Below are 21,490 nucleotides of genomic sequence, written 5' to 3'. Positions count from 1 at the left end.
ATGAAATGAATTTGGTTAATGATATTGATATGAGACCTTTTGGAATGTGTTCTTGATTGAATGAAGTTGATTCATGTTAAATTTCATGTTCTGTTTTGAATGTTTGACCCTCTTTTGACCCTAGGCTTGGACCTAGTGGTTTGGACTCACTGTTTGGATTGTGGATTTCAGGTTAAGAAGCACATTACCATGGTTGAAATGGTTCACTCCTTTGGATTGATTAATTGGTTGTTGATTGGCTAACCTTATGTTTTTTTGTAGGTTGATGCCAAGTCATTTGTGTTGTGCCTATTGGCTTATGCCTTGCACATTGTTTGCTTAGCTGTGTGATTGTGTGATTGACTGTTGTCTGTTTGATTGTTTGAATTGTATACTGATTGGGTTAGATTTTTTCAGGTACCTAAGTTGCTTTGAGTTCTTTTGAACTTGCTTTTGCTTGGTTGCTTAACCATTGAGGTATAACTCTCTGACTTCATGTAGTCTGGAAGACCTGTCCTGTTACTTGGGCAGGCACCTGTCTGAAGCCCTCCTTAAGAGGCAATGCTTGTGTTTGTTTACTTTTGTGCCAAGCAGGTAAAGACCTCTAAGAGGCAATTGGCAGATAAAAGAGATGTGCAATCCATCTCCTGCTATTCAGTGTGTCATTCACTTTGCTACGCAACCAGACTAAATCATCAGAGGAACATGGACCAGGTTCAAGCAGAATTGGCTGAGATGAGGGCTAACATGGCCCAATTTATGACTATGATGCAAGGGGTCGTTCAAGGGCAAGAGGAGTTGCGTGCCTTAGCCTAGAGACAGGAAGCCGTGATTCCGCCGTCTAACCGTGCTTCACCAGTGGGTGTTCGGGTTCATGAGAATGTTGCTGCTGTTGCTCCCGTCAATGACTATGTTGTGGGTGATGAGTTGAGGGGTATCAGAATCAATGGACAACCTCTTGCTGCAGAGACTGTTAATGCCAGAGCTACCCGGGCTCCGATTCGCCATCCTGCTCCCCTGGTTGACAAGCAGGAGGATATGTTCACATTGCTCAGTGAAGACGACGATGTTGGAAGAGTTGAAGAGAGAGATAGGAAGGTGAATGCCCTTGCCGAGAAAATCAGAGCTATGGAATGTCAGAACTCCTTGGGTTTTGATGTGACAAACATGGGTTTGGTGGAAGGTTTGAGAATTCCTTATAAATTCAAGGCGCCCTCGTTCGATAAATACAACGGTACCTCCTGTCCTCGCACCCATGTGCAGGCGTATTACAGAAAGATCTCTGCCTACACTGACGATGAGAAGATGTGGATGTACTTTTTCCAAGACAGTTTGTCTGGAGCGTCTTTGGACTGGTACATGGATCTGAAGAAAGAATCAGTCAGAAGCTGGAGAGATCTGGGTGAGGCCTTCTTGAGGCAATACAAACATAACATGGACATGGCGCCGAGCCGGACTCAGTTGCAGAGTCTGTGTCAGAAGACTGGTGAGAGCTTCAAAGAGTACGCCCAGAGGTGGCGTGAGTTAGCCGCAAGAGTGCAACCTCCGATGTTGGAGAGAGAGCTGACTGACATGTTCATTGGAACCCTGCAGGGTGTGTTCATGGACCGCATGGGAAGTTGCCCGTTCAGTAGCTTTTCTGATGTTGTTGTCTGTGGGGAGAGAACAGAGAGTCTTATCAAAGCAGGAAAGATACAAGATCCTGGCTCTTCAAGTTCTTCGAATTCTAAAAAACCATCCACTGGGGCACCCAGAAGGGGAGAGAGTGAAACAAATGCTGTACACCGTCGGAGGAATGTGAACAGAGGACAGTACCGTCAGGTTGCTGCTGTGACTATTCCAGCAACTCAATCACAACAGCAAAGAAGACCAACTCAGCAATATCAGCAACAACAACATCGTCCTCAACAGCAGGCTTACCAGCCTCACAATTGTAATCAAGCCAATACGAGTAATGAGAGGAAGAAGATCATTTTTGATCCAATCCCTATGTCATACACAGAGTTGTATCCCTCTTTGATAGAGAGGAACTTGATTACTCCCAGAGACCCGCCGGCCATACCCGTCAACCCTCGGTGGTGGTATAAGCCTGATCAGCATTGTGTGTATCATTCGGGTGCTCCTGGTCATGATGTGGAAAGCTGCTTTCAGATGAAGAATAAGGTGCAGGACCTTATTAGATCAGGGATTCTGAGCTTTGAGGACTTGGGTCCCCATGGTAATCAAGCTTGAAGATAACAAGCCCCGGGCTGGCGTTGGCTTTTCCTCTGAGGTCTTCAACGAAAAGGGTTGTTCAAAAACGGAGGTTGCTGATGCAAAGGATTCTGACATTTGTCATCCCTGGTGGGATCATCACAATTGGGTCACTGTGGGCGTTCCTACAGTCATTCCTAAGTCAGAGTAATAATCACTTTGTTTAAAAACCCTTCTCCCATGCCAAAAGGAGAAGTGATGACATTGTTGGCAACATTTGTGCAATGATATTTTCATTCAAATAAATACATGTTAAAACATTTCTTTTTCCATTTGTTTTCCCTTTTAGCTTTTTGCATGAAATTGGTGATCACAAAAAACCCTAAAAAACAAGAATAAAAGCAATCTTTTCATCTGCATAACGATTGTCTTGTTTGTTTTCCAAAAAGCTGTTCATACCAAAATCATTATGCAGGTTGATTCTTAAACCCATTGAACATAATGATCCAATGCCATCTCCCAATTTTGAATTCCCTGTATTCGAAGCGGAAGAAGATGATGTTGAAGGGATTCCTGACGAGATTTCCCGACTTCTTGAGCAAGAAAAGAAGATCATTCAGCTGTATCTCGAGAATCAACAAAACAGCCAAACTGGGGCATTACAAATGTAATAAAAAAAAAAGAAAAGAAAAGAAAGAGGAGGGTTTAAAATCCAAAGAAATCAAAATCAAAAGAAATCAAAAGAAAGAGAAAAGAAAGAGAAAAGAAAGAAAGAAACAAAAGAGAAATAGCACCCTCAAAGTCCCAAGTTGACTGATGCTGAATGGATTCAGAGTCGCTACGACCAACTGAATCTGATCAAAAAGAAGAGATTAACTGCCATGTGTCATGGTCAGTTATATCAGCAGAGAGTGAAGAAAGCATTCGACAAGAAGGTCAAGCCTCGTGTGTTCCGAGAAGGTGATCTTGTGCTAAAGAATGTCTTGTCTTTCGCGCCCGATTCCAGGGGCAAGTGAACCCCAAGCTATGAAGGTCCATATGTTGTCAAGAGAGCCTTTTCAGGCGGTGCTTTGACACTTACAACTGGATGGAGAAGTTTGCTTGTCCTGTGAATCTAGATGCAGTCAAGAAATACTTCGCCTACAAAAAAAAGCAAAATAGCTCGCTAAGTCGAACACCCCAAAGGGCGACTTAGGCAAAAAGGAGCGTCTCGGTGGATTGAAAACCCGAAAGGGAGATCCAGGCAAAAGTTAGAGACATTGAAAAGAAAAATTTGCATCCCGCTAGATTGAGCACCTCACACTGGGGCAATCTAGGCAAAAATTAGGGATTTGGCAAGTAACTGCATCCTGACAAGACTGTGGTTGACAAGACTGTTTTTGCATGTTTTAACTGATAAAGTATCATTGTTTTCAAAATAAACAAATCTTTCACAAAATTGTTCTTAAACAAAGTGAACATTCACAATGATGGAATGATACTTAGGAGATCCGCAGTGCTCTCCCAAGGGTGGTATGATTACCAACAGGTAAGACATTTGTACGTATCTCGAGCATAACTGTATCTTTTTCCTGTAGAACCTCTTATGGTTTCTCCTCAGCGAGGTTGCTCAGTGTAGTGTTGGTTGAAGTTGTTCATCTTCATGTCCCCGGCAGTGCAACATTCTTCCTCCAAGTCCCTGTTAGCCCTATTGTGGTGCATCCCTAGTAGAGTGCTGTCTGAGCCCTATTGTGGTGCATCCCTAGTAGAGTGCTGTCTGAGCCCTATTTTATGGAATGGTTTTGATTAAATCATATGATTTCATTCCTAACTGTTAATCGTCATTTACATCGCTTTATCGTTGAATCATGTTTGCTTAATTCACGATTGTATTAATCCGTTTGTTTAATTCGGAATATAGGAATGCCAATCTGTTATATATATATATATATATATATATATATATATATATATATATATATATATATATATATATATATATATATATATATATATATATATATATATTATGCTTGTCAATCTATATTGAATTGAATAGATATCGAAGGCGCTTAGGGAATTGGTAGGTAAAAACCAATGACCAGAACACATCAGAAAAAGCCCAGAAAAATGGCCATCACACACGTGATACCTTGCGTCACGCACGATGCAACTTTAAATGCTCTATTGCGTCTGTGATGCTGCGGGGTGGTGCGTGTGATTATTCCAGTGGCTGCATGCTTTTGCTCTGTTTTCACTCAAATTTTTACTAAGTCCACAATTTGCACACTTAACCATTTCCCCTCATTCTTTGGTCACTCTTCCTCATATTTTCTTGACTTTCACTTGTTTTGATCCGATTCTTCGACTAAATATATGCAATGATGGATTATCATCACAACCCCAAACTTGAATCGTTGCTTGTTGTCATACCCCAAAATTTGCCCATTAATATTTCAAGACATTTTTCAGGGCACTCCGACTCATTTTTATGACACTGATCTTAAAAGAACAAAGGCCCAGCTCACGAGTGGCCCAATCCAGAAAATGGCCCAAACTGGCTTGCTCGCTAGGCGAGCAAATCCTTCGCCTAGCGAACGTTCGCTACACGCTCGCCTAGCGAAGCTGACAGATAACAGAAAATTCTGGGCTTCACTCTGAGCCCATTAGGTCACAAAAAAGAGCATTATAAATACCAGCACTTCAGTAATGAAAGGGGGACGAAAAAAGACGAAAGGAGAACCCTAGCAAGCAAACCCTAGCGCTCACAGACGGAAAACCCTGGAGGCTAACCCTGAGAATTCCGAGTAACCCTAAAGGAAACTCTGAAGGAAAAGCCGGTGGCAGCAAGGTCACTTCCGCTCAATTCGATCCGATCGGCCAATTCAAGGTTACAATTCGATTACAAACAGGTTGGCGTTGCTATTACTACCTTATGTTCTTAATTTGCACATGGTATCATGATTGAATTTATGAAACTGTCTTAAGTTTTACATATGAATTTAAGTATGCATGAACATCTGAATGTCTAACCACATAATCTCTGTAATGGATGCTATAAGGTGTGAAGCTTGCTGACATTATGCTGTTATCAAAACCAGAATCCGCAGCCGCTCGCTGGCACATCGCTAAGCGAGCATGCAGCGAGTATTCGCTAAGCCTTCGCTAGGCGAGGCAGCGGCGACCGGGACAGTTGCTGATTTTTCTGTTCTGTCCTTTGCTAACCTGTCATGTTTTTATCATAGCCATGCATTGTTTATCTGACCCTATTGTTGTTCTGGTTTCTTTTGCGGTGCAATCCTTGATTGCATCCTGACTTGGTACTCTAACCCGATTGCTGAATTTTGTGAAGGTTCACCTTTCCCAGGAAAAGATTGTTATCTAGGTCTTCCACTTCATTTGTGGGATACCCTTGTGGAGTTTCACCCTAAATTACCTAATTAATTTTAATGTATTAATTTTAATGTGGAGATTCATCCTAATTACCTAATCGATTGTAAAATACGGCCTCTAAATATGTGATCTTGGACCTCTCTTTTGCCTTACGATATTACGATACCACGGTCATGTCCCGCGAATGTGGGGATACACTTAGCAATGGCCCTTCGATTAAATCATCATAAAATAAATCATAGTCCCTCGGATGTTGCCTTCGAATATATGATTTCGTCCCTCGATGACCCTTCGGTGTAGCCTACGGTTAAATGATGATCGTCCCTTCGAATGCTAAGGTATCCTTACAACTGTTGCCTTCAATGACCTATCGATGACCCTACGATGACCCTTAAACATCCAAAGGGTAAAATTACTTACTTCTCAGTAGTAAGGACAGTTTTACCCTCATAAGGATAGGAAACGTTCATAACGACCTTAGGAAGGTATAACTCTCCATTGCTGGATCATAACCTAAAACATTTCCCACCCCTCACACTTTGCAAATCCTAGAAAATCACCACTTGGTATACATTCATACTAGAATCATTACCAAGTTACATTTTTCTAAACCGTTTTCAAAATCAAACGAGGTAAATACTTTGTATACATTCATACGAGAACCATTACAAAGTTAAACTCTCTTTTCGAAACATTTTTTAAACAATTCACGAACACTTTTCAGACAAAAATATAAGTGATCCAACAATTAAGAGCCCATGGATAACCATGGATACAAAGGGTGCTAACACCTTCCCTTTTGTATAATGTACCTCCCGAACCCAAAATCTATTGAGGTCTTTCCTGTTCTTTTCCACCTTTCCTTATTGGATAAAAGAAAAGTCGGTGGCGACTCTTGCTATCCGCGACATTGCGATAAAAAGCAAAACACCCCAAGTCAGTTCACCGTATGACAGATTGGCGACTCTGCTGGGGATGATTTAAAAAGAGAGGTTACCTAAAAAACAAGATCACTTATTCCAAATTGTCCGATTTACTTTTAAGGGATTGCTTGGGTATTTTTGAGTGAAAGATCCTACACCCGGATCTAGTGTACCTTAGGTAAGTAGCAATAGATCATCGCGACTATCCGGCGTATACTGGAATGGTTAAAATGATGGCTACGGTTAATGTGACACTTTGGATGTCCTGATGTTCCTCATGTTCACTTGAGGAAAAATTTGGCTTCCGCGTGGTGTTATTAAAGCATTAACCAGACCTTTAGAACCCTAATTGAGACTCGATACTACACTCTTTGAGATTGGACTTTAGGGAAGCTTCGGTCAACCACTTGGTGTTGCACTGAAGTGGACTTAAAGGAAGGTCGGTGATTTGAGATCCTTCTAGAACCCGGTTACTATTCTAGGACAGGTTGAACCAACTAAACTTCAGTGGGGAGGGTACTTACCTATGGAACTCATACAAGCCTTAAAACCTAGGAATGATGGTTGTGTGACTTGCTTGTGCTTGTTATTTATTTAACATCATAACATCATGATATCATAACATTGTACTAACCATTTCAAGGACTTAGGGATTTAACTTTGCTCTGTTTTGTAAGGCTATGGCTCCCAGGAAGACCATCCGGATCAATTTTGTGCAATCTCTCCTCAACTGAAGAATTTAGTGTCAGAGCTCCCCGATCATGCCCAGTTCATCAAGAAACACGGTTCTCTCCTCAATTTGGTTACCACTGGTTTCAAAGAAGATATGATGAGAGTTTTATTCCAGTTCTTCGACCCTAAACATCATTGCTTCACATTCCCAGATTATCAGTTGGTACCTACACTGGAAGAATTCTCCAGACTGCTTGGGATACCTATCCTTGATCAAATACCTTTCAGTGGTTTAGAAAAGGTTCCGAAGTCTGAAGAAGTTGCCGCAACTTTACACATGACGAAGTCCGACATTGAAGCTAATTGGGTAACAAGAAGTGGAGTTAAAGGTTTACTTGCCAAATTCCTGACAAATAAGGCCCGAGAATTCTTAAAAGTTATGAATGTCCGTGCTTTCGAAGACATCCTGGCATTGCTAATCTATGGCTTGGTGTTATTCCCTAATCCAGACCAATTCATAGACATGAATGCTATTAAGATATCTCTCACTCATAACCCTGTACCTACCTTGCTGGGAGACATTTTGCATTCCCTCCACACTCGTACCATGAAGAAGCAAGGGACTCTCATGTGCTGCATACCTTTGTTGTCTAGGTGGTTTATTTCGCACCTTCCTCAATCGGTCTTGAAGAACGAGCAGAATTTGAAATGGTCTCAAAGGATAATGTCGCTCTCCCACCCAGACATCTGTTGGTGTCCTCAGTTCAAGGAAAATGTTACCATCATTGACCGTTTGGCGAGTTCCCTAATGTACCACTCCTAGGAATAAGAGGAGGTATTACTTATAATCCTGCTTTAGCTCTGCGACAGTTTGGTTGTGCTCGAAGAGATAGTCCACATGAAATGATCATCGAAGGCATTGTGTTCGACTATGACAACGATTCCCAAGGCCTCCGTCAAAGATTTGTACGAGCTTGGGGCATGGTGAAGAGAGGTACGTTAGAACAGAAAAATTCTATTCCTATGGAACCTTATCTCAGATGGGTACGCGCCAGAGCTCGTGAACTTGTCATGCCATATCTTGCAATCGGACCTCAGATTGTCGAACCTGAAGCTGAAGGAGGTGCTCCTCAGATCATTCCTTATCCAGATATGCCTACCAATGTTGAGGAACTAAAGAGATCCTGGATCCAGTTGAGAGAAGAAAGGGATACTTTCGAGACTCAGTTCGTCACAGAAAGGAAGAAAGTGTTAGAACTTACTAGTCAGCTTAATGAGGAACGAAGACTCAATGCATATCTTCGCCCAAAAAGAAGTCGCCCCTGGGAGACTTGAGCTTTCATTGTATTTTTATTATCATTCTTTTTTGTAATGAACATTGATTAAAGAAATTAGTAATAAAAGTTTCTCTCTTGTTGGTGGTTTATGCAAAGTTAAATTCCAAAAGTCCTTGAAAACATTTCATGCATTGCATAGCATAACATAACACTGCATAACAGGTATTCTACAAGTTCAATGTTCTCACGGTCTTCATTACAAACAGAAAAATGGATCTCGAACAAACTGTCAAAGATCTCCAGACTCAGAATGCTCAATTCAAGGAGATGATGCTAAGCTTATCCAAGGGGCAGGAGGAACTGAAGGCTCTTTTGCTCGAAAAGAAGAAAGACAAGAAAGCTGTGAGTTTCATTAACCCGAGAAGAAGGCGTAAAGGACAGGCCGCAGGAGTCAAGTTTGGAATCCCGAATGGTCCAGAAGAGGGGGCGGAGAATGATTCAGAGGAAGAGAATGCTGATTTCTCCAACCCTGAGGATGACGATGAAGATTATGAAAATGAACAGTACTCTCCAAGAGATGATAAGTACAAGTTGCTGGAAGAACGTATGCTAGCTATGGAGGGTCAGAAGGCGCCCGGTCTGGATTTCGAAAGTTTGGGTCTGGTCTCCGATGTGACCATTCCTCGCAAATTCAAAATCCCCACTTTCACTAAGTACGATGGTGCATCCTGTCCTCAGATGCATCTGAGAGCTTATGTGAGAAAGATTCAGCCGCATACCACTGATAGAAAGCTATGGATCCATTTCTTCCAAGAGAGTCTGTCTGGCACACAGTTGGAATGGTATTATCAGCTCGAGAGCTCTGACATCCGCACCTGGACTGATTTAGCAACAGCTTTCTATAAATAGTACCAGTATAACTCTGAACTAGCGCCTACCCGGCTACAGCTGCAGAATATGACTATGGGATCTAAAGAGAGCTTTAAAGAATATGCTCAAAAGTGGAGAGATTTGGCTGGCCGAGTCAAACCCCCTATGACTGACAGAGAATTGGTGGATATGTTCATGGGCACACTGACCGGCCCATTCTACAGCCATCTACTGGGAAGTTCTTCATCAGGTTTCACTGAACTTATATTGACAGGTGAACGTGTTGAAAGCGGCATCCGAAGTGGAAAGATACAGGCGGCTGCCTCGGCAAGCACCAAAAGGTCCTATCAGGGGAGGAATGAATCAAATGCTGTGTACGGTCAAAAGGGTCGTAACAAGAAAAACCGTGACCATGACATCGGAGCAGTTACGATTGCAGCACCACCATCTCAAAACTTCCAGCCCAAACAAGACAGGCCAAGAAGGCAGTTCACCAGGATCAATATGACCTTGGCACAGGCACTGCAGGGAATGCTAAAGGCAAATTTGATCACCCTCAGAGATCCTCCTATGAATCCCAACACTACTTCTTCTCGTTATAACCCTAATGCCAGGTGTGCATATCACTCCGATAGCCCCGGGCATGATACAAACGATTGCTGGTCATTGAAGAATAAGATTCAGGATATGATCGAAGCTGGAGAAATTGAGTTTGAGCCTCCGGAGACTCCTAATGTCATCACTGCTCCTATGCCTAACCATGACAAGACTGTTAATGCTATGGATGACGATTCTCACATTTCCAATGTGGCGAACTTAACATCTCCTCTCCCGATCATAAAGAGGAATTTATTGCAAGCTGGTTTATTTCCAGGTTGTGCTGAAGATTGCAATCTCTGCATACTCCGGCCCGAGGACTGTTTGAAATTGAAGAATGGTATTCAACGGCTGATGGACGATCGTACAGTTCTCTTCGAAAGGATTCCTAAGGCGGAAAACCCTATTGAAGAAATATCTGTGATTGCTAGGTCCAAAGTTCCAGTGAAGATTACCGCTACCAGGGCACCTGTGAAGATCACTGCTGAGCCCAGGGTTGCTCCCCTAATCATCACGGCACCTGGCCCGATCCCGTATTCCTCAAGCAAAGCTATTCCGTGGAATTATGGCGGTGATGTTTACGTCCATGGCGTAAAGCAAATTGACAATTCTACTAATCCTAATGACATTGTTGGGACTAGTAAAGTTACTCGAAGCGGAAGGATCTTCTCTCCAGAAATCTCACCTCCCGCCCCTGAAACTCGAGGAAAGGAACCAGCAGTCAACCCTTCTCGGTCAGAGACATCGGTCGAAGTTGCTACTGAAGATGTTGCCAAGCAGGAAATGGAAGAAATGTTGAAAATCATCCGCAAGAGTGATTTTGATGTGGTAGAACAGTTGGGGCATACCCCGTCTAAGATCTCGATGTTATCCTTGCTGTTGTCTTCTGAATCTCATGCCCATGCCTTGATAAAATTCTTGAAGACTGCTCATGTACCTCAGGAGACCTCCGTCGATCAGTTCGAAAACTATGTTGCTAACCTGACTGTTGACAATGGCCTAGGCTTTTCCGATGCTGACCTGACACCAGCGGGAAAGAATCACAATAAAGCTCTGCATATCTCCATCGAGTGTAAAGGGATCACCTTGTCTCATGTGTTGATCGATAATGGCTCTTCCTTGAATGTGCTGCCAACAGCTGTGCTGGATAAGCTGGACTGTAAAAGCATCAAACTGAAACCTAGTGACATTGTGGTACGTGCTTACGATGGTGCGAAGAGTGTTGTCCATGGCGAAGTAGTCCTCCCTATCAAGATAGGACCTCAAGTCTTCAATACTACCTTCCATGTAATGAACATTCGTCCTGCCTATTCCTGCTTACTGGGACGCCCTTGGATTCATGGGTCAGGTGTTGTCGCTTCGTCTCTCCATCAAAAGTTGAGGTATCCCACAAAGGGCAAAATTGTCACCGTGTGTAGAGAAGAAGAGTACATTGTCAGTAGTGTGCATACCTTCAGATACGTCGAGATGGATGGTGAATTCATTGAGACTCCTTGTCAGTCATTTGAAGTAGTTCCTCCGACCAATCCTGTCCTTAAGCCAACTTCCTGTGTACCCAAGGTTATTCGTGCTCCTCCTGCTATGATTTCTCTGAAGGACGCTCAAGCCGTGGTTGAAGATGGTGGTCGTACTGGCTGGGGTCAATTGATCGACATACCGTACAAGTCTGACAAATTTGGCCTGGGGTTTAGCTCTGAGAAGGTAGCCAAGAGTCAAATTAATGCTGTAGAAGACGCTGACAGCGATTGCGACCTGGATAGCTGGATTTTCCCAACAATTGGCGACGGACTCAATAATTGGAAGGCTGAAGACACTATCCCGATCTCCTTTAGTCAGGAGTAATTGTTATTGTCTATTTTGGGTTGCAAATTTTTGTTTTTTTTTACAATTGAACTTCTCCAAGCGTTGTGTCTATGCCCGGGGCACAATAGCTAATTTGTTAAGGGTTTTGTCATTTTCATAAGCATATTCATATTCAATAAATCAATGGACTTTTTGCATTCAAATGTTGCGCTCTTTATCTTTTCTGTCATCTTCCAAACGAGCTATGTTTTCTTACACACACTCACGTAACGAATTGCAGATCCATACCCACTCTGGATCCTGTTGACAATAGTTCTACTACTGTTCATTATGACTTTGAAAATCCGATCTACCAAGCTGAGGATGGAAGTGAGGAAGATTGGGAAGTACCTGGAGAACTTGCCAGACTGTTACTGCAGGAAGAAAGGACTATACAGCCACACGAGGAGTCAGTTGAGACTGTAAATCTGGGTACTGAAGTAGACAAGAAAGAAGTCAAAATAGGAGCAGGCTTGGAAAACAGTGTCAAGAGAAGGTTGATTCAGATGTTGCATGACTATGTAGAGATTTTCGCTTGGTCTTATGAAGACATGCCAGGACTGGATACCGATATAGTAGTGCATCGACTGCCAACGAGGGAAGAATGTCGTCCTGTTAAGCAAAAGGTTCGTCGCATGCGTCCTGAAATGTCTGAGAAAATCAAAGCCGAGGTGATGAAACAATTTGATGCAGGTTTTCTGGCTGTTACTTCTTATCCTCAATGGGTTGCTAATGTGGTACCAGTGCCAAAGAAGGATGGTAAGGTGCGAATGTGTGTAGATTACCGAGACCTGAATAAAGCGAGTCCCAAGGATGACTTTCCACTCCCGCACATTGATGTTCTGGTAGATAACACCGCTCAACACAAGGTGTTCTCATTCATGGATGGATTCTCAGGTTACAACCAGATTAAGATGGCGCCTGAGGACATGGAGAAAACCACGTTTGTGACGCAATGGGGCACGTTCTGTTATAAAGTAATGCCATTTGGTTTAAAGAATGCAGGGGCAACGTACCAGCGTGCTATGGTGGTTTTGTTCCATGATATGATCCATCATGAAATAGAAGTATATGTGGATGACATGATAGCCAGATCTCATACTGAGGAGGAACATCTCGATCATTTATACAAACTGTTCGAGAGGTTGAAGAAATACAAGTTGAGGTTGAACCCGAACAAATGCACCTTTGGGGTAAGGTCCGGCAAACTCCTGGGCTTTATTGTCAGTGGTAAAGGGATTGAGGTTGACCCGACCAAGGTGAGAGCTATTCAAGAAATGCCAGTTCCCAGTACAGATAAAGAAGTCAGAGGTTTCTTGGGACGCTTGAATTACATTGCCCGATTTATCTCCCATTTGACCGCCACCTGCAAACCCCTCTTCAAGCTACTGAGGAAAAATCAAGAGATGATATGGAATGAGGAATGTCAAGAAGCTTTTGACAAAATCAAGAAGTATCTTCAAGAACCTCCAATTCTGATGCCACCAGTTGAAGGAAGACCTCTAATCATGTATTTAACCGTGTTAGAAAATTCAATGGGGTGCGTGTTGGGACAACATGACGAGTCTGGTCGAAAAGAGCATGCCATATACTACCTTAGCAAAAAGTTTACCGACTGTGAAACAAGATACTCACTGCTCGAGAAAACTTGTTGTGCTTTGGCCTGGGCTGCTCGCCGACTGAGACAGTATATGTTGAATCACACCACTTTATTAATTTCTAAGATGGATCCTATCAAATACATATTTGAGAAACCCGCTCTCTCCGGAAGAATAGCAAGATGGCAGATGATCTTAACAGAGTATGACATCCAGTATACTACTCAGAAAGCAATCAAAGGAAGCGTGCTAGCTGATCATTTGGCTCATCAAGCGGTGGATGATTACCAATCTATGAATTTTGAGTTTCCAGATGAAGATGTCATGTTTGTTACCAATCATGAAGAACATGGACCGGATGAAGAACCCGCACCGGGATCCCGATGGACTATGGTTTTTGATGGATCTTCTAATGCGTTGGGCAACGGTGTTGGTGTCGTAATTATTTCTCCCAGGGGTTGCCATACGCCTTTCACTGCTAGACTATGTTTTGATTGTACCAATAATATGGCTGAGTATGAAGCATGTATTTTGGGACTCAGAGCTGCCGTAGACCTAAGGATCAAGTTTTTGAGTGTGTACGGAGACTCAACATTAGTAATCAGTCAGATCAAAGGAGAATGGGATACTAAACATCCGAATCTCATCCCTTATCGAGAGAAGGTGTTGTCACTAATCCCATACTTTGGAGAGATTACATTCGAACATATCCCACGAGAAGAGAATCAGTTGGCAGACGCATTGGCTACCATGTCATCTATGTTCAGAGTCAGATGGGACAATGAAGCTCCCATGATCACCATTGAGCGATTGGATGAACCAGCACATTGTTATGAGCTTAATACTGATATAGTGGAAGAGAAACCTTGGTTCCACGAAGTAAAAAGATATTTAGAAACTCAGGAGTACCCTGAGGGGGCATCTATCAATGATAGAAAATTCTTGAGGAAGTTCTCTGCTAAATTCTTTTGGAGTAATGGAGTATTATACAAACGTAACCACGATTCGACTTTGCTTCGCTGTGTGGATAAAAAGGAAGCAGAAAAGATTATGGGAGATATGCACGACGGTATTTTTGGGACTCATTCTAGTGGACATACGATGGCCAAGAAGATTCTGAGATCAGGGTATTATTGGTCTACCATGGAAGCTGATTGCCACCATCACTCCAGAACCTGTCACAAGTGTCAGATATATGCGGATAAAGTACATGCACCTCCTGCTCCATTGAACGTGTTGACCGCACCTTGGCCCTTTGCAATGTGGGGCATTGATATGATTGGGGAGATTAAACCTACTGCTTCTAATGGACATCGCTTCATCCTTGTCGCTATTGATTACTTTACAAAGTGGGTAGAGGCCGCCTCATTTGCTTCTGTCACCAAGAATGTGGTGGCACGGTTCATCAAGAATAGTCTTATTTGTCGGTATGGTATCCCTGAAAGGATTATCACCGACAATGGTACTAATTTGAACAACAAGATGATTACTGAACTCTGCACGCAGTTCAAAATAAAACACCATAACTCTTCTCCGTACCGACCAAAGATGAATGGCGCTGTAGAAGCTGCTAATAAGAATATCAAGAAGATCATACAAAAGATGACGGTGACGTACAAAGATTGGCATGAGATGTTACCGTTTGCTCTTCACGGTTATCGCACTTCAGTACGCACTTCGACAGGAGCAACTCCTTTCTCTTTAGTCTACGGAATGGAAGCCGTTTTACCAGTGGAAGTTCAGATTCCCTCTCTAAGAATCATGAAAGAGGCGGGCTTAGATGAAGAGGAATGGATTCAGACTCGACTCGATCAGATAAACTTGATTGATGAGAAGAGACTTGCAGCTGTTTGTCATGGACAGATATATCAGAAGCGCATGACCCAGGCATTTAACAAAAGAGTCAAGAGACAGGTGTATCAAATTGGCGACTTGGTGGTAAAGCGCATCACTCTACCACAAGGTGATCCCAGAGGCAAATGGATTCCCACGTACGAAGGGCCGTTTGTAGTTAAGAAGGTATTCTCTGGTGGAGCCATGATACTAGCTACAATGGACGGCGAAGACTTCCCGCATCCCGTGAACGCAGACATAGTCAAAAAATACTACGCATAAAAGAGACCTGCTAGGTCGACGTACCTAGGCAAAAGTAAGGACATCCCGGCGAACCAAAAAGGTTCGGGCAAAAATTAGGGATAAACATAAAAAAAATGTGCACCCGGCAAGTCGAAAACCTGAAAAGGCGGCTTGGGCAAAAAGGGGTATCCTGGTGGATTGAAAACCTGAAAAGGCGGTCCAGGCAAAAATTAGGGATTAAAGCGTATGACTATGTCCCGTTCTCAGACAGCTTCATCCAAGTTCAAAGGACTGAACAAGCTAATCACTTCTATCCGACAGCAGGAGATGAGAGGCTTGAAGACATAATGGCAGTAGTGGAATTAAAGTCAATAGGACGTTTTCGGCATAGCTTTCTCTTTGTTTTCTTGACAATTTCCTCTTACTAGGATTTTTGTCTCTTTGTACACAAATTGCCTGTTTATAGGCCCTCTTTCGAAATCAATATAATTTTAGTTTCAAAAAAAAAAAAAAATGCTCTTGTTTTACTTTCTCTGTTTTGTTTGCATAAATGTCCATTGATTTAATTCGAATTAATATATGCATTTGGATATGATCGATGTTTACCAAAAATGCGTGCATAAAATAGAAATAGCGATTACTACTAAGCTTCAGGATCGAGGAGAAGGTCTAATCATGATTTCCAATGAATCCGTTGCTAATCCTGTTCCCCAGCAAAGCCAGTCATTCCCAGAAGAGAGTGGCATTACTAGACGAATGGGTCATCTCTTCCACCCCCAGCCGGGCTTCTGTTGAACATTTCTACCATCAGACAGAAATCAAGCATCCCCAGCTAAGAAAGGGCCATCAATACAAATATCTCCAACCAGAAGAATGAGATTTATTTTCCCAGTAGAGTCCCCGGGAAGAACCTTCCTCATGCATTCATTACATCATTTCACAACATACGCATGCATACATTGTTCGCATTTAGTTTCAGAAGCATCAAACATCTCATGCATCATGACATGGCATGAAACTAACTTTATTTTTCAGGTCAATTATCCTCCTGATACAGTCAAAACAAAGGTCCATTCAGACGGACATCTTTATCAATTACATTCAAGATTCAACTATATCCCTCAGATACTGCCTAGCGTACGGTATATTCCGAGGTGTAGTCTGTAACACCCCGATAAAAATAAGATAATTATTTAATTTAAGTTAATATTATATTTATTAATTTAATTAAAAAATTGGAATTATTGGATTATTATTATTATTGGAATAATATTATTGGATTTTTATTATTGGAAAATATATAAGTTGGAAATAAGGAAAAAGAGTTCCATTTTTTGGTAAAGAGGGTTTTACGTGAAAAGCAGAGAAGCGGCTGAAAAGAGGAAAAGGGCAAAGAGCAGAGCAAGAGGAAGAAGGTTGGAGAAGAGAAAAGCTTGAAGCTTAAAGATTCGCCGGATTAATTCAGGTAAGGGGGGTTTATCGTCGTTTAATGGGTATTATAGATTAACATGTAATGGGTAGTGATAAACCGTTGAATTGACCCTAATTGGGATGATGAGTGCTGAAAATTTGTGATGAATAAACTGTGTTTAAGCTGTGATTGAATCGGTAATTGTGTGAGTCGTGATTTCCCGAACGTATAGCTTTTTACGGAATCGGATTCGGAGGTCCGGAAGTCCTCCAACGGCGGAAAATGCGGGTAATTCTGCATTCTGCTTCGTGTTAGCGCAGGAACAGCTTTCTGTCTTGCGTTAACCGGTTAACCCATGGTGTTAACCGGTTAACACTGTTAGGAATTGTGAGGTATTGCTGTTTTGCTTGCGTTAACCGGTTAACCCAGGGCGTTAACCGGTTAACACTGTGGGAAAAGAGAAAAAATTGATAATTGAATCTTGTGTACGTTTTGGAATGGAATTATATAGTACTTAGCTGATGTCAAAGTTGATTATAAGTTGACTATGTTGAAAACATTGTTGTGTTGCATTTATTATCCTGTTGTCGGAATTTAAAGTCGTGTATGTCAAAGTTGATTATAAGTTGATTATGTTGAAAACATTGTTGTGTTGCTATTAATATCCTGTTGTCGGAATTTAAAGTCGTGTATGTCAAAGTTGATTATAAGTTGATTATGTTGAAGACATTGTTGTGTTGCTATTGTTATCATGTTGTCGGAATTCATATGCATTAAGTCGGAGCTTTGCTCACACCACGTTGGCCTGGATTGGCAAAAGTTGAAAGTTGAAGGCTTAAGCCTTGATGCCTCGTTAAATTGGCAAATTTTAAGTTGGGAGTTTTACTCCAAATGGTACCACATGCATGACGAGTCGAGTCTCATTAGAGTTGCATTTCGTTGGTTTGTGGTATGAGTATTTAATTTAATTGAGCAGTGGTGCTTGTGTTGATATTGAGTATGACGTTTGAGTTGATGTGCCGTTACTGAATGTGTGATGTGATTAGGGTGATTAATGTGTCAAATTACTTAACATGACATGATAGTTTATAATGCTTATTATATCGATTGAGGAACTCACCCTTACAACTATTTTTCAGGTAACGAGCAGTGATCGAGTAGAAGCTAGTGCTTGGGGTCTAGTGTAGTCTCCTTAGTGGGTCATGCTCTGATAGATGTAACATCGGGACGGGATGTTTCACCTTGTTGAATAATTCTCATGTAATGTGTTACATGTGTTGAATGATCGATTTGATCTCTATCCGCTGCGTATTTTGCAATGCTTTATGTTTTGATATAATAAAAGAGCATGAGAGTTATTATGATGAATGGTGTGAAATGATTGTGTGACACCCTTAATTGCGTATTACTCTGATTGATATATTGTTATTCTAATTAAATATTTGGGGAATTTTAGAAGGGTGTTACATTAGTGGTATCAGAGCAGGTCGGTCTGTCCGGCTAGTTGTCGTGTCGTTACTGTCTAACAATTGTGTATTGTTACTAATCTAACTTTTAAGTTGTGTTGTGGTGATAAGTTGAAATGGCTGGAAGGAATGACGCTGCAATGGCTGCCGCAATGCAAGCGATGGCATAAGCTGTGCAGAACTTGCCAAATGCTGGTGGAGATGCTGGATCATGTAGCTTGGCGACTTTTCAAAGAGAGAATCCGCCGGTGTTTAAAGGGAAGCATGATCCAGATGCAGCTTTGGGATGGTTGAAAGAGATCGAGAGAATCTTCCGTGTTATGGATTGCACTCCAGCTCAGAAGGTTCGGTATGGTACTCACATGCTAGCAGTCGAAGCTGATGACTGGTGGCTAGAGACTCACGAGAGGTTGACCGTGGCAGGTGAAGTCATTACTTGGGATGTATTCCGTAGGGAATTCATGAGAAAGTATTATCCGGAGGATGTCCGTGGTAAGAAAGAAATTGAGTTCCTTGAGCTGAAGCAAGGAAACTTGTCTGTCACTGATTATGCTGCAAAATTTGTGGAGTTGTCCAAATTTTACCCTCATTACACTGGTGCTGGTGCTGAATTTTCAAAGTGCATCAAGTTTGAGAATGGACTGCGCTCTGAAATTAAGAAGGCTGTTGGGTATCAGAAGATACGCATTTTTACTGAATTGGTGGATAGCTGCAGGATATTTGAAGAAGACAATAATGCTCATTACAAGATTGTCAGTGACCGCAGGGGCAAGCAACATCAAAATCGTGGCAAGCCGTATGATGCTCCAGTGGGAAAAGGGAAACAAGGAGCTGCTCCGGCTCAGAGGACTAGTAGGGGAGGTGCTCCTGCTGGTATAGTTTGCTTCAAATGTGGTCAGGCTGGTCATAAGAGTAATGTATGCACTGCTGAAGTAAAGAGGTGTTTTCGCTGTGGTAAGACTGGCCATGCAATAGCTGATTGCAAGCACAAGGAAATGATTTGTTTTAATTGTGGCGAAGAAGGGCATATTGGAAGTCAGTGTCAGAAGCCAAAGAAATCTCAAACTGGAAAGGTGTTCGCATTGACCGGAACTCAAACCTCCAGTGAGGACAGACTTATCCGAGGTACATGTTTCATAAATGGTACTCCTTTAATTACTATTATTGATACCGGTGCTACACATTGTTTTATTTCTGCTAACTGTGCTCGAAGACTGGGTTTAAAATTGTCCGCTTTGGATGGTGAATTGATTGTTGAGACCCCAGCTAAGGGATCAATAGCTACTTCCTTGGTATGTTTAAATTGTCCTTTGTCGATCTTCGATAAAGATTTCTATGTTGATTTAGTATGTTTGCCGTTGGGTGGGATGGATGTAATTCTTGGTATGAACTGGTTGGAGTATAATTATGTTCATATAAATTGTCATCATAAGTCGGTGAGGTTTTCCACTCCTGAAGAGGAAGGAGTTGACTTATTACCTTTCAGAGAATTGCGAAAATTGATGAAAGAGGGAGCTCAGATGTTTTCTTTGATGGCGACGTTGTCGGTTGAGAGTAAAGCTAAGATAGAGGAACTGTTAGTGGTGAAAGAATTCCCTGAAGTTTTCCTGATGAAATTCCTAGTGTGCCGCCAGAGAGGGAAGTTAAATTTACTATTGATCTGGTGCCTGGTACTAGGCCTGTTTTGATGGCACCGTATAGAATGTCGGCATCTGAATTGTATGAATTAAAGAAGCAATTGGAAGACTTACTTGAGAAGAAGTTTATAAGACCAAGTGTGTCACCGTGGGGAGCTCCAGTGTTGCTAGTAAAGAAGAAAGATGGTAGTATGAGGCTTTGTATTGATTATAGACAATTGAATAAAGTAACGATCAAGAATAAGTATCCACTATAGAGAATATATGATTTGATGGATCAATTAGTGGGTGCTTATGTGTTCAGTAAAATTGATTTGAGATCGGGCTATCATCAGATCAAAGTGAAAGATGAAGACATCCAGAAGACAGCGTTCAGAACTCGGTATGGACGTTATGAGTATTCTGTGATGCCTTTCGGTGTGACTAATGCGCCGGGAGTATTTATGGAATACATGAATCGTATTTTCCATACTTACCTGGATCATTTTGTGGTAGTATTTATTGATGATATTTTGATTTACTCTAAGTCCGAAGAAGAGCACAAGGAACATTTGAGATTAGTGTTGGATGTTTTGAAAGATAAGAAATTGTATGCGAAGCTGTCCAAGTGTGAATTTTGGTTAAGAGAAGTCAGTTTTCTCGGCCATGTAATTTCAGGAAAAGGTATTGCTGTAGATCCTTCCAAGGTAGAAGCTGTATTGCAATGGGAGACCCCTAAGTCGGTTACCGAGATTAGAAGCTTTTTGGGGTTAGCTGGATATTATAGAAGGTTTATTGAAGGATTTTCTAAGTTAGCACTTCCGTTGACTAAATTAACTTGTAAGGGTAAAGCTTTCGTGTGGGATGTTCAGTGTGAAGAGAGTTTTAATGAATTAAAAAGGAGATTGACGTCGGCGCCGGTTTTGACTTTGCTAAATCCGGAGGAACCGTTTATAATTTATTGTGATGCTTCATTGATGGGCTTGGGAGGTGTGCTCATGCAAAATAATAAAGTGATTGCTTATGCGTCACGACAGTTAAGAATTCATGAAAAGAACTATCCTACGCATGATCTTGAACTTGCTGCTGTGGTGTTTGTGCTAAAAATCTGGAGGCATTACCTTTATGGTTCCAGATTTGATGTTTTCAGCGATCATAAAAGTTTAAAGTATCTATTTGATCAGAAAGAGCTGAACATGAGACAACGTAGGTGGTTAGAATTGCTTAAGGATTATGATTTCGGTTTGAATTATCATCCAGGAAAAGCAAATGTTGTGGCCGATGCTTTAAGTAGAAAGACCTTGCATGTGTCAGCAATGATGATTAAGGAGTTGGAATTAATTGAGCAATTTCGTGATATGAGTTTGATTTGCGAAGTAACACCGCAGAGTTTAATGCTAGGAATGCTAAAGATTAATAATGATTTTATGGATAGTATCCGAGAGGCACATAAATTGGATGTGAAATTAGTAGATATCCTTAATCGTTGTGGTCAATCAGAGAAGAGTGACTTTAAGATTGATGCGAGAGGTGTGCTAAAATTAGGGGAAAGAATTTGTATTCCTGATGACGCGATTTTGAAAAGAAGCATTCTAGAA

The sequence above is a fragment of the Lathyrus oleraceus genome, chromosome 2, assembly GCF_024323335.1.
Source record: "Lathyrus oleraceus cultivar Zhongwan6 chromosome 2, CAAS_Psat_ZW6_1.0, whole genome shotgun sequence".
Classification (NCBI taxonomy): Eukaryota; Viridiplantae; Streptophyta; class Magnoliopsida; order Fabales; family Fabaceae; genus Lathyrus; species Lathyrus oleraceus.
The sequence above is the reverse complement of the archived record's forward strand: the minus strand, read 5'-3'. Positions refer to the sequence as shown.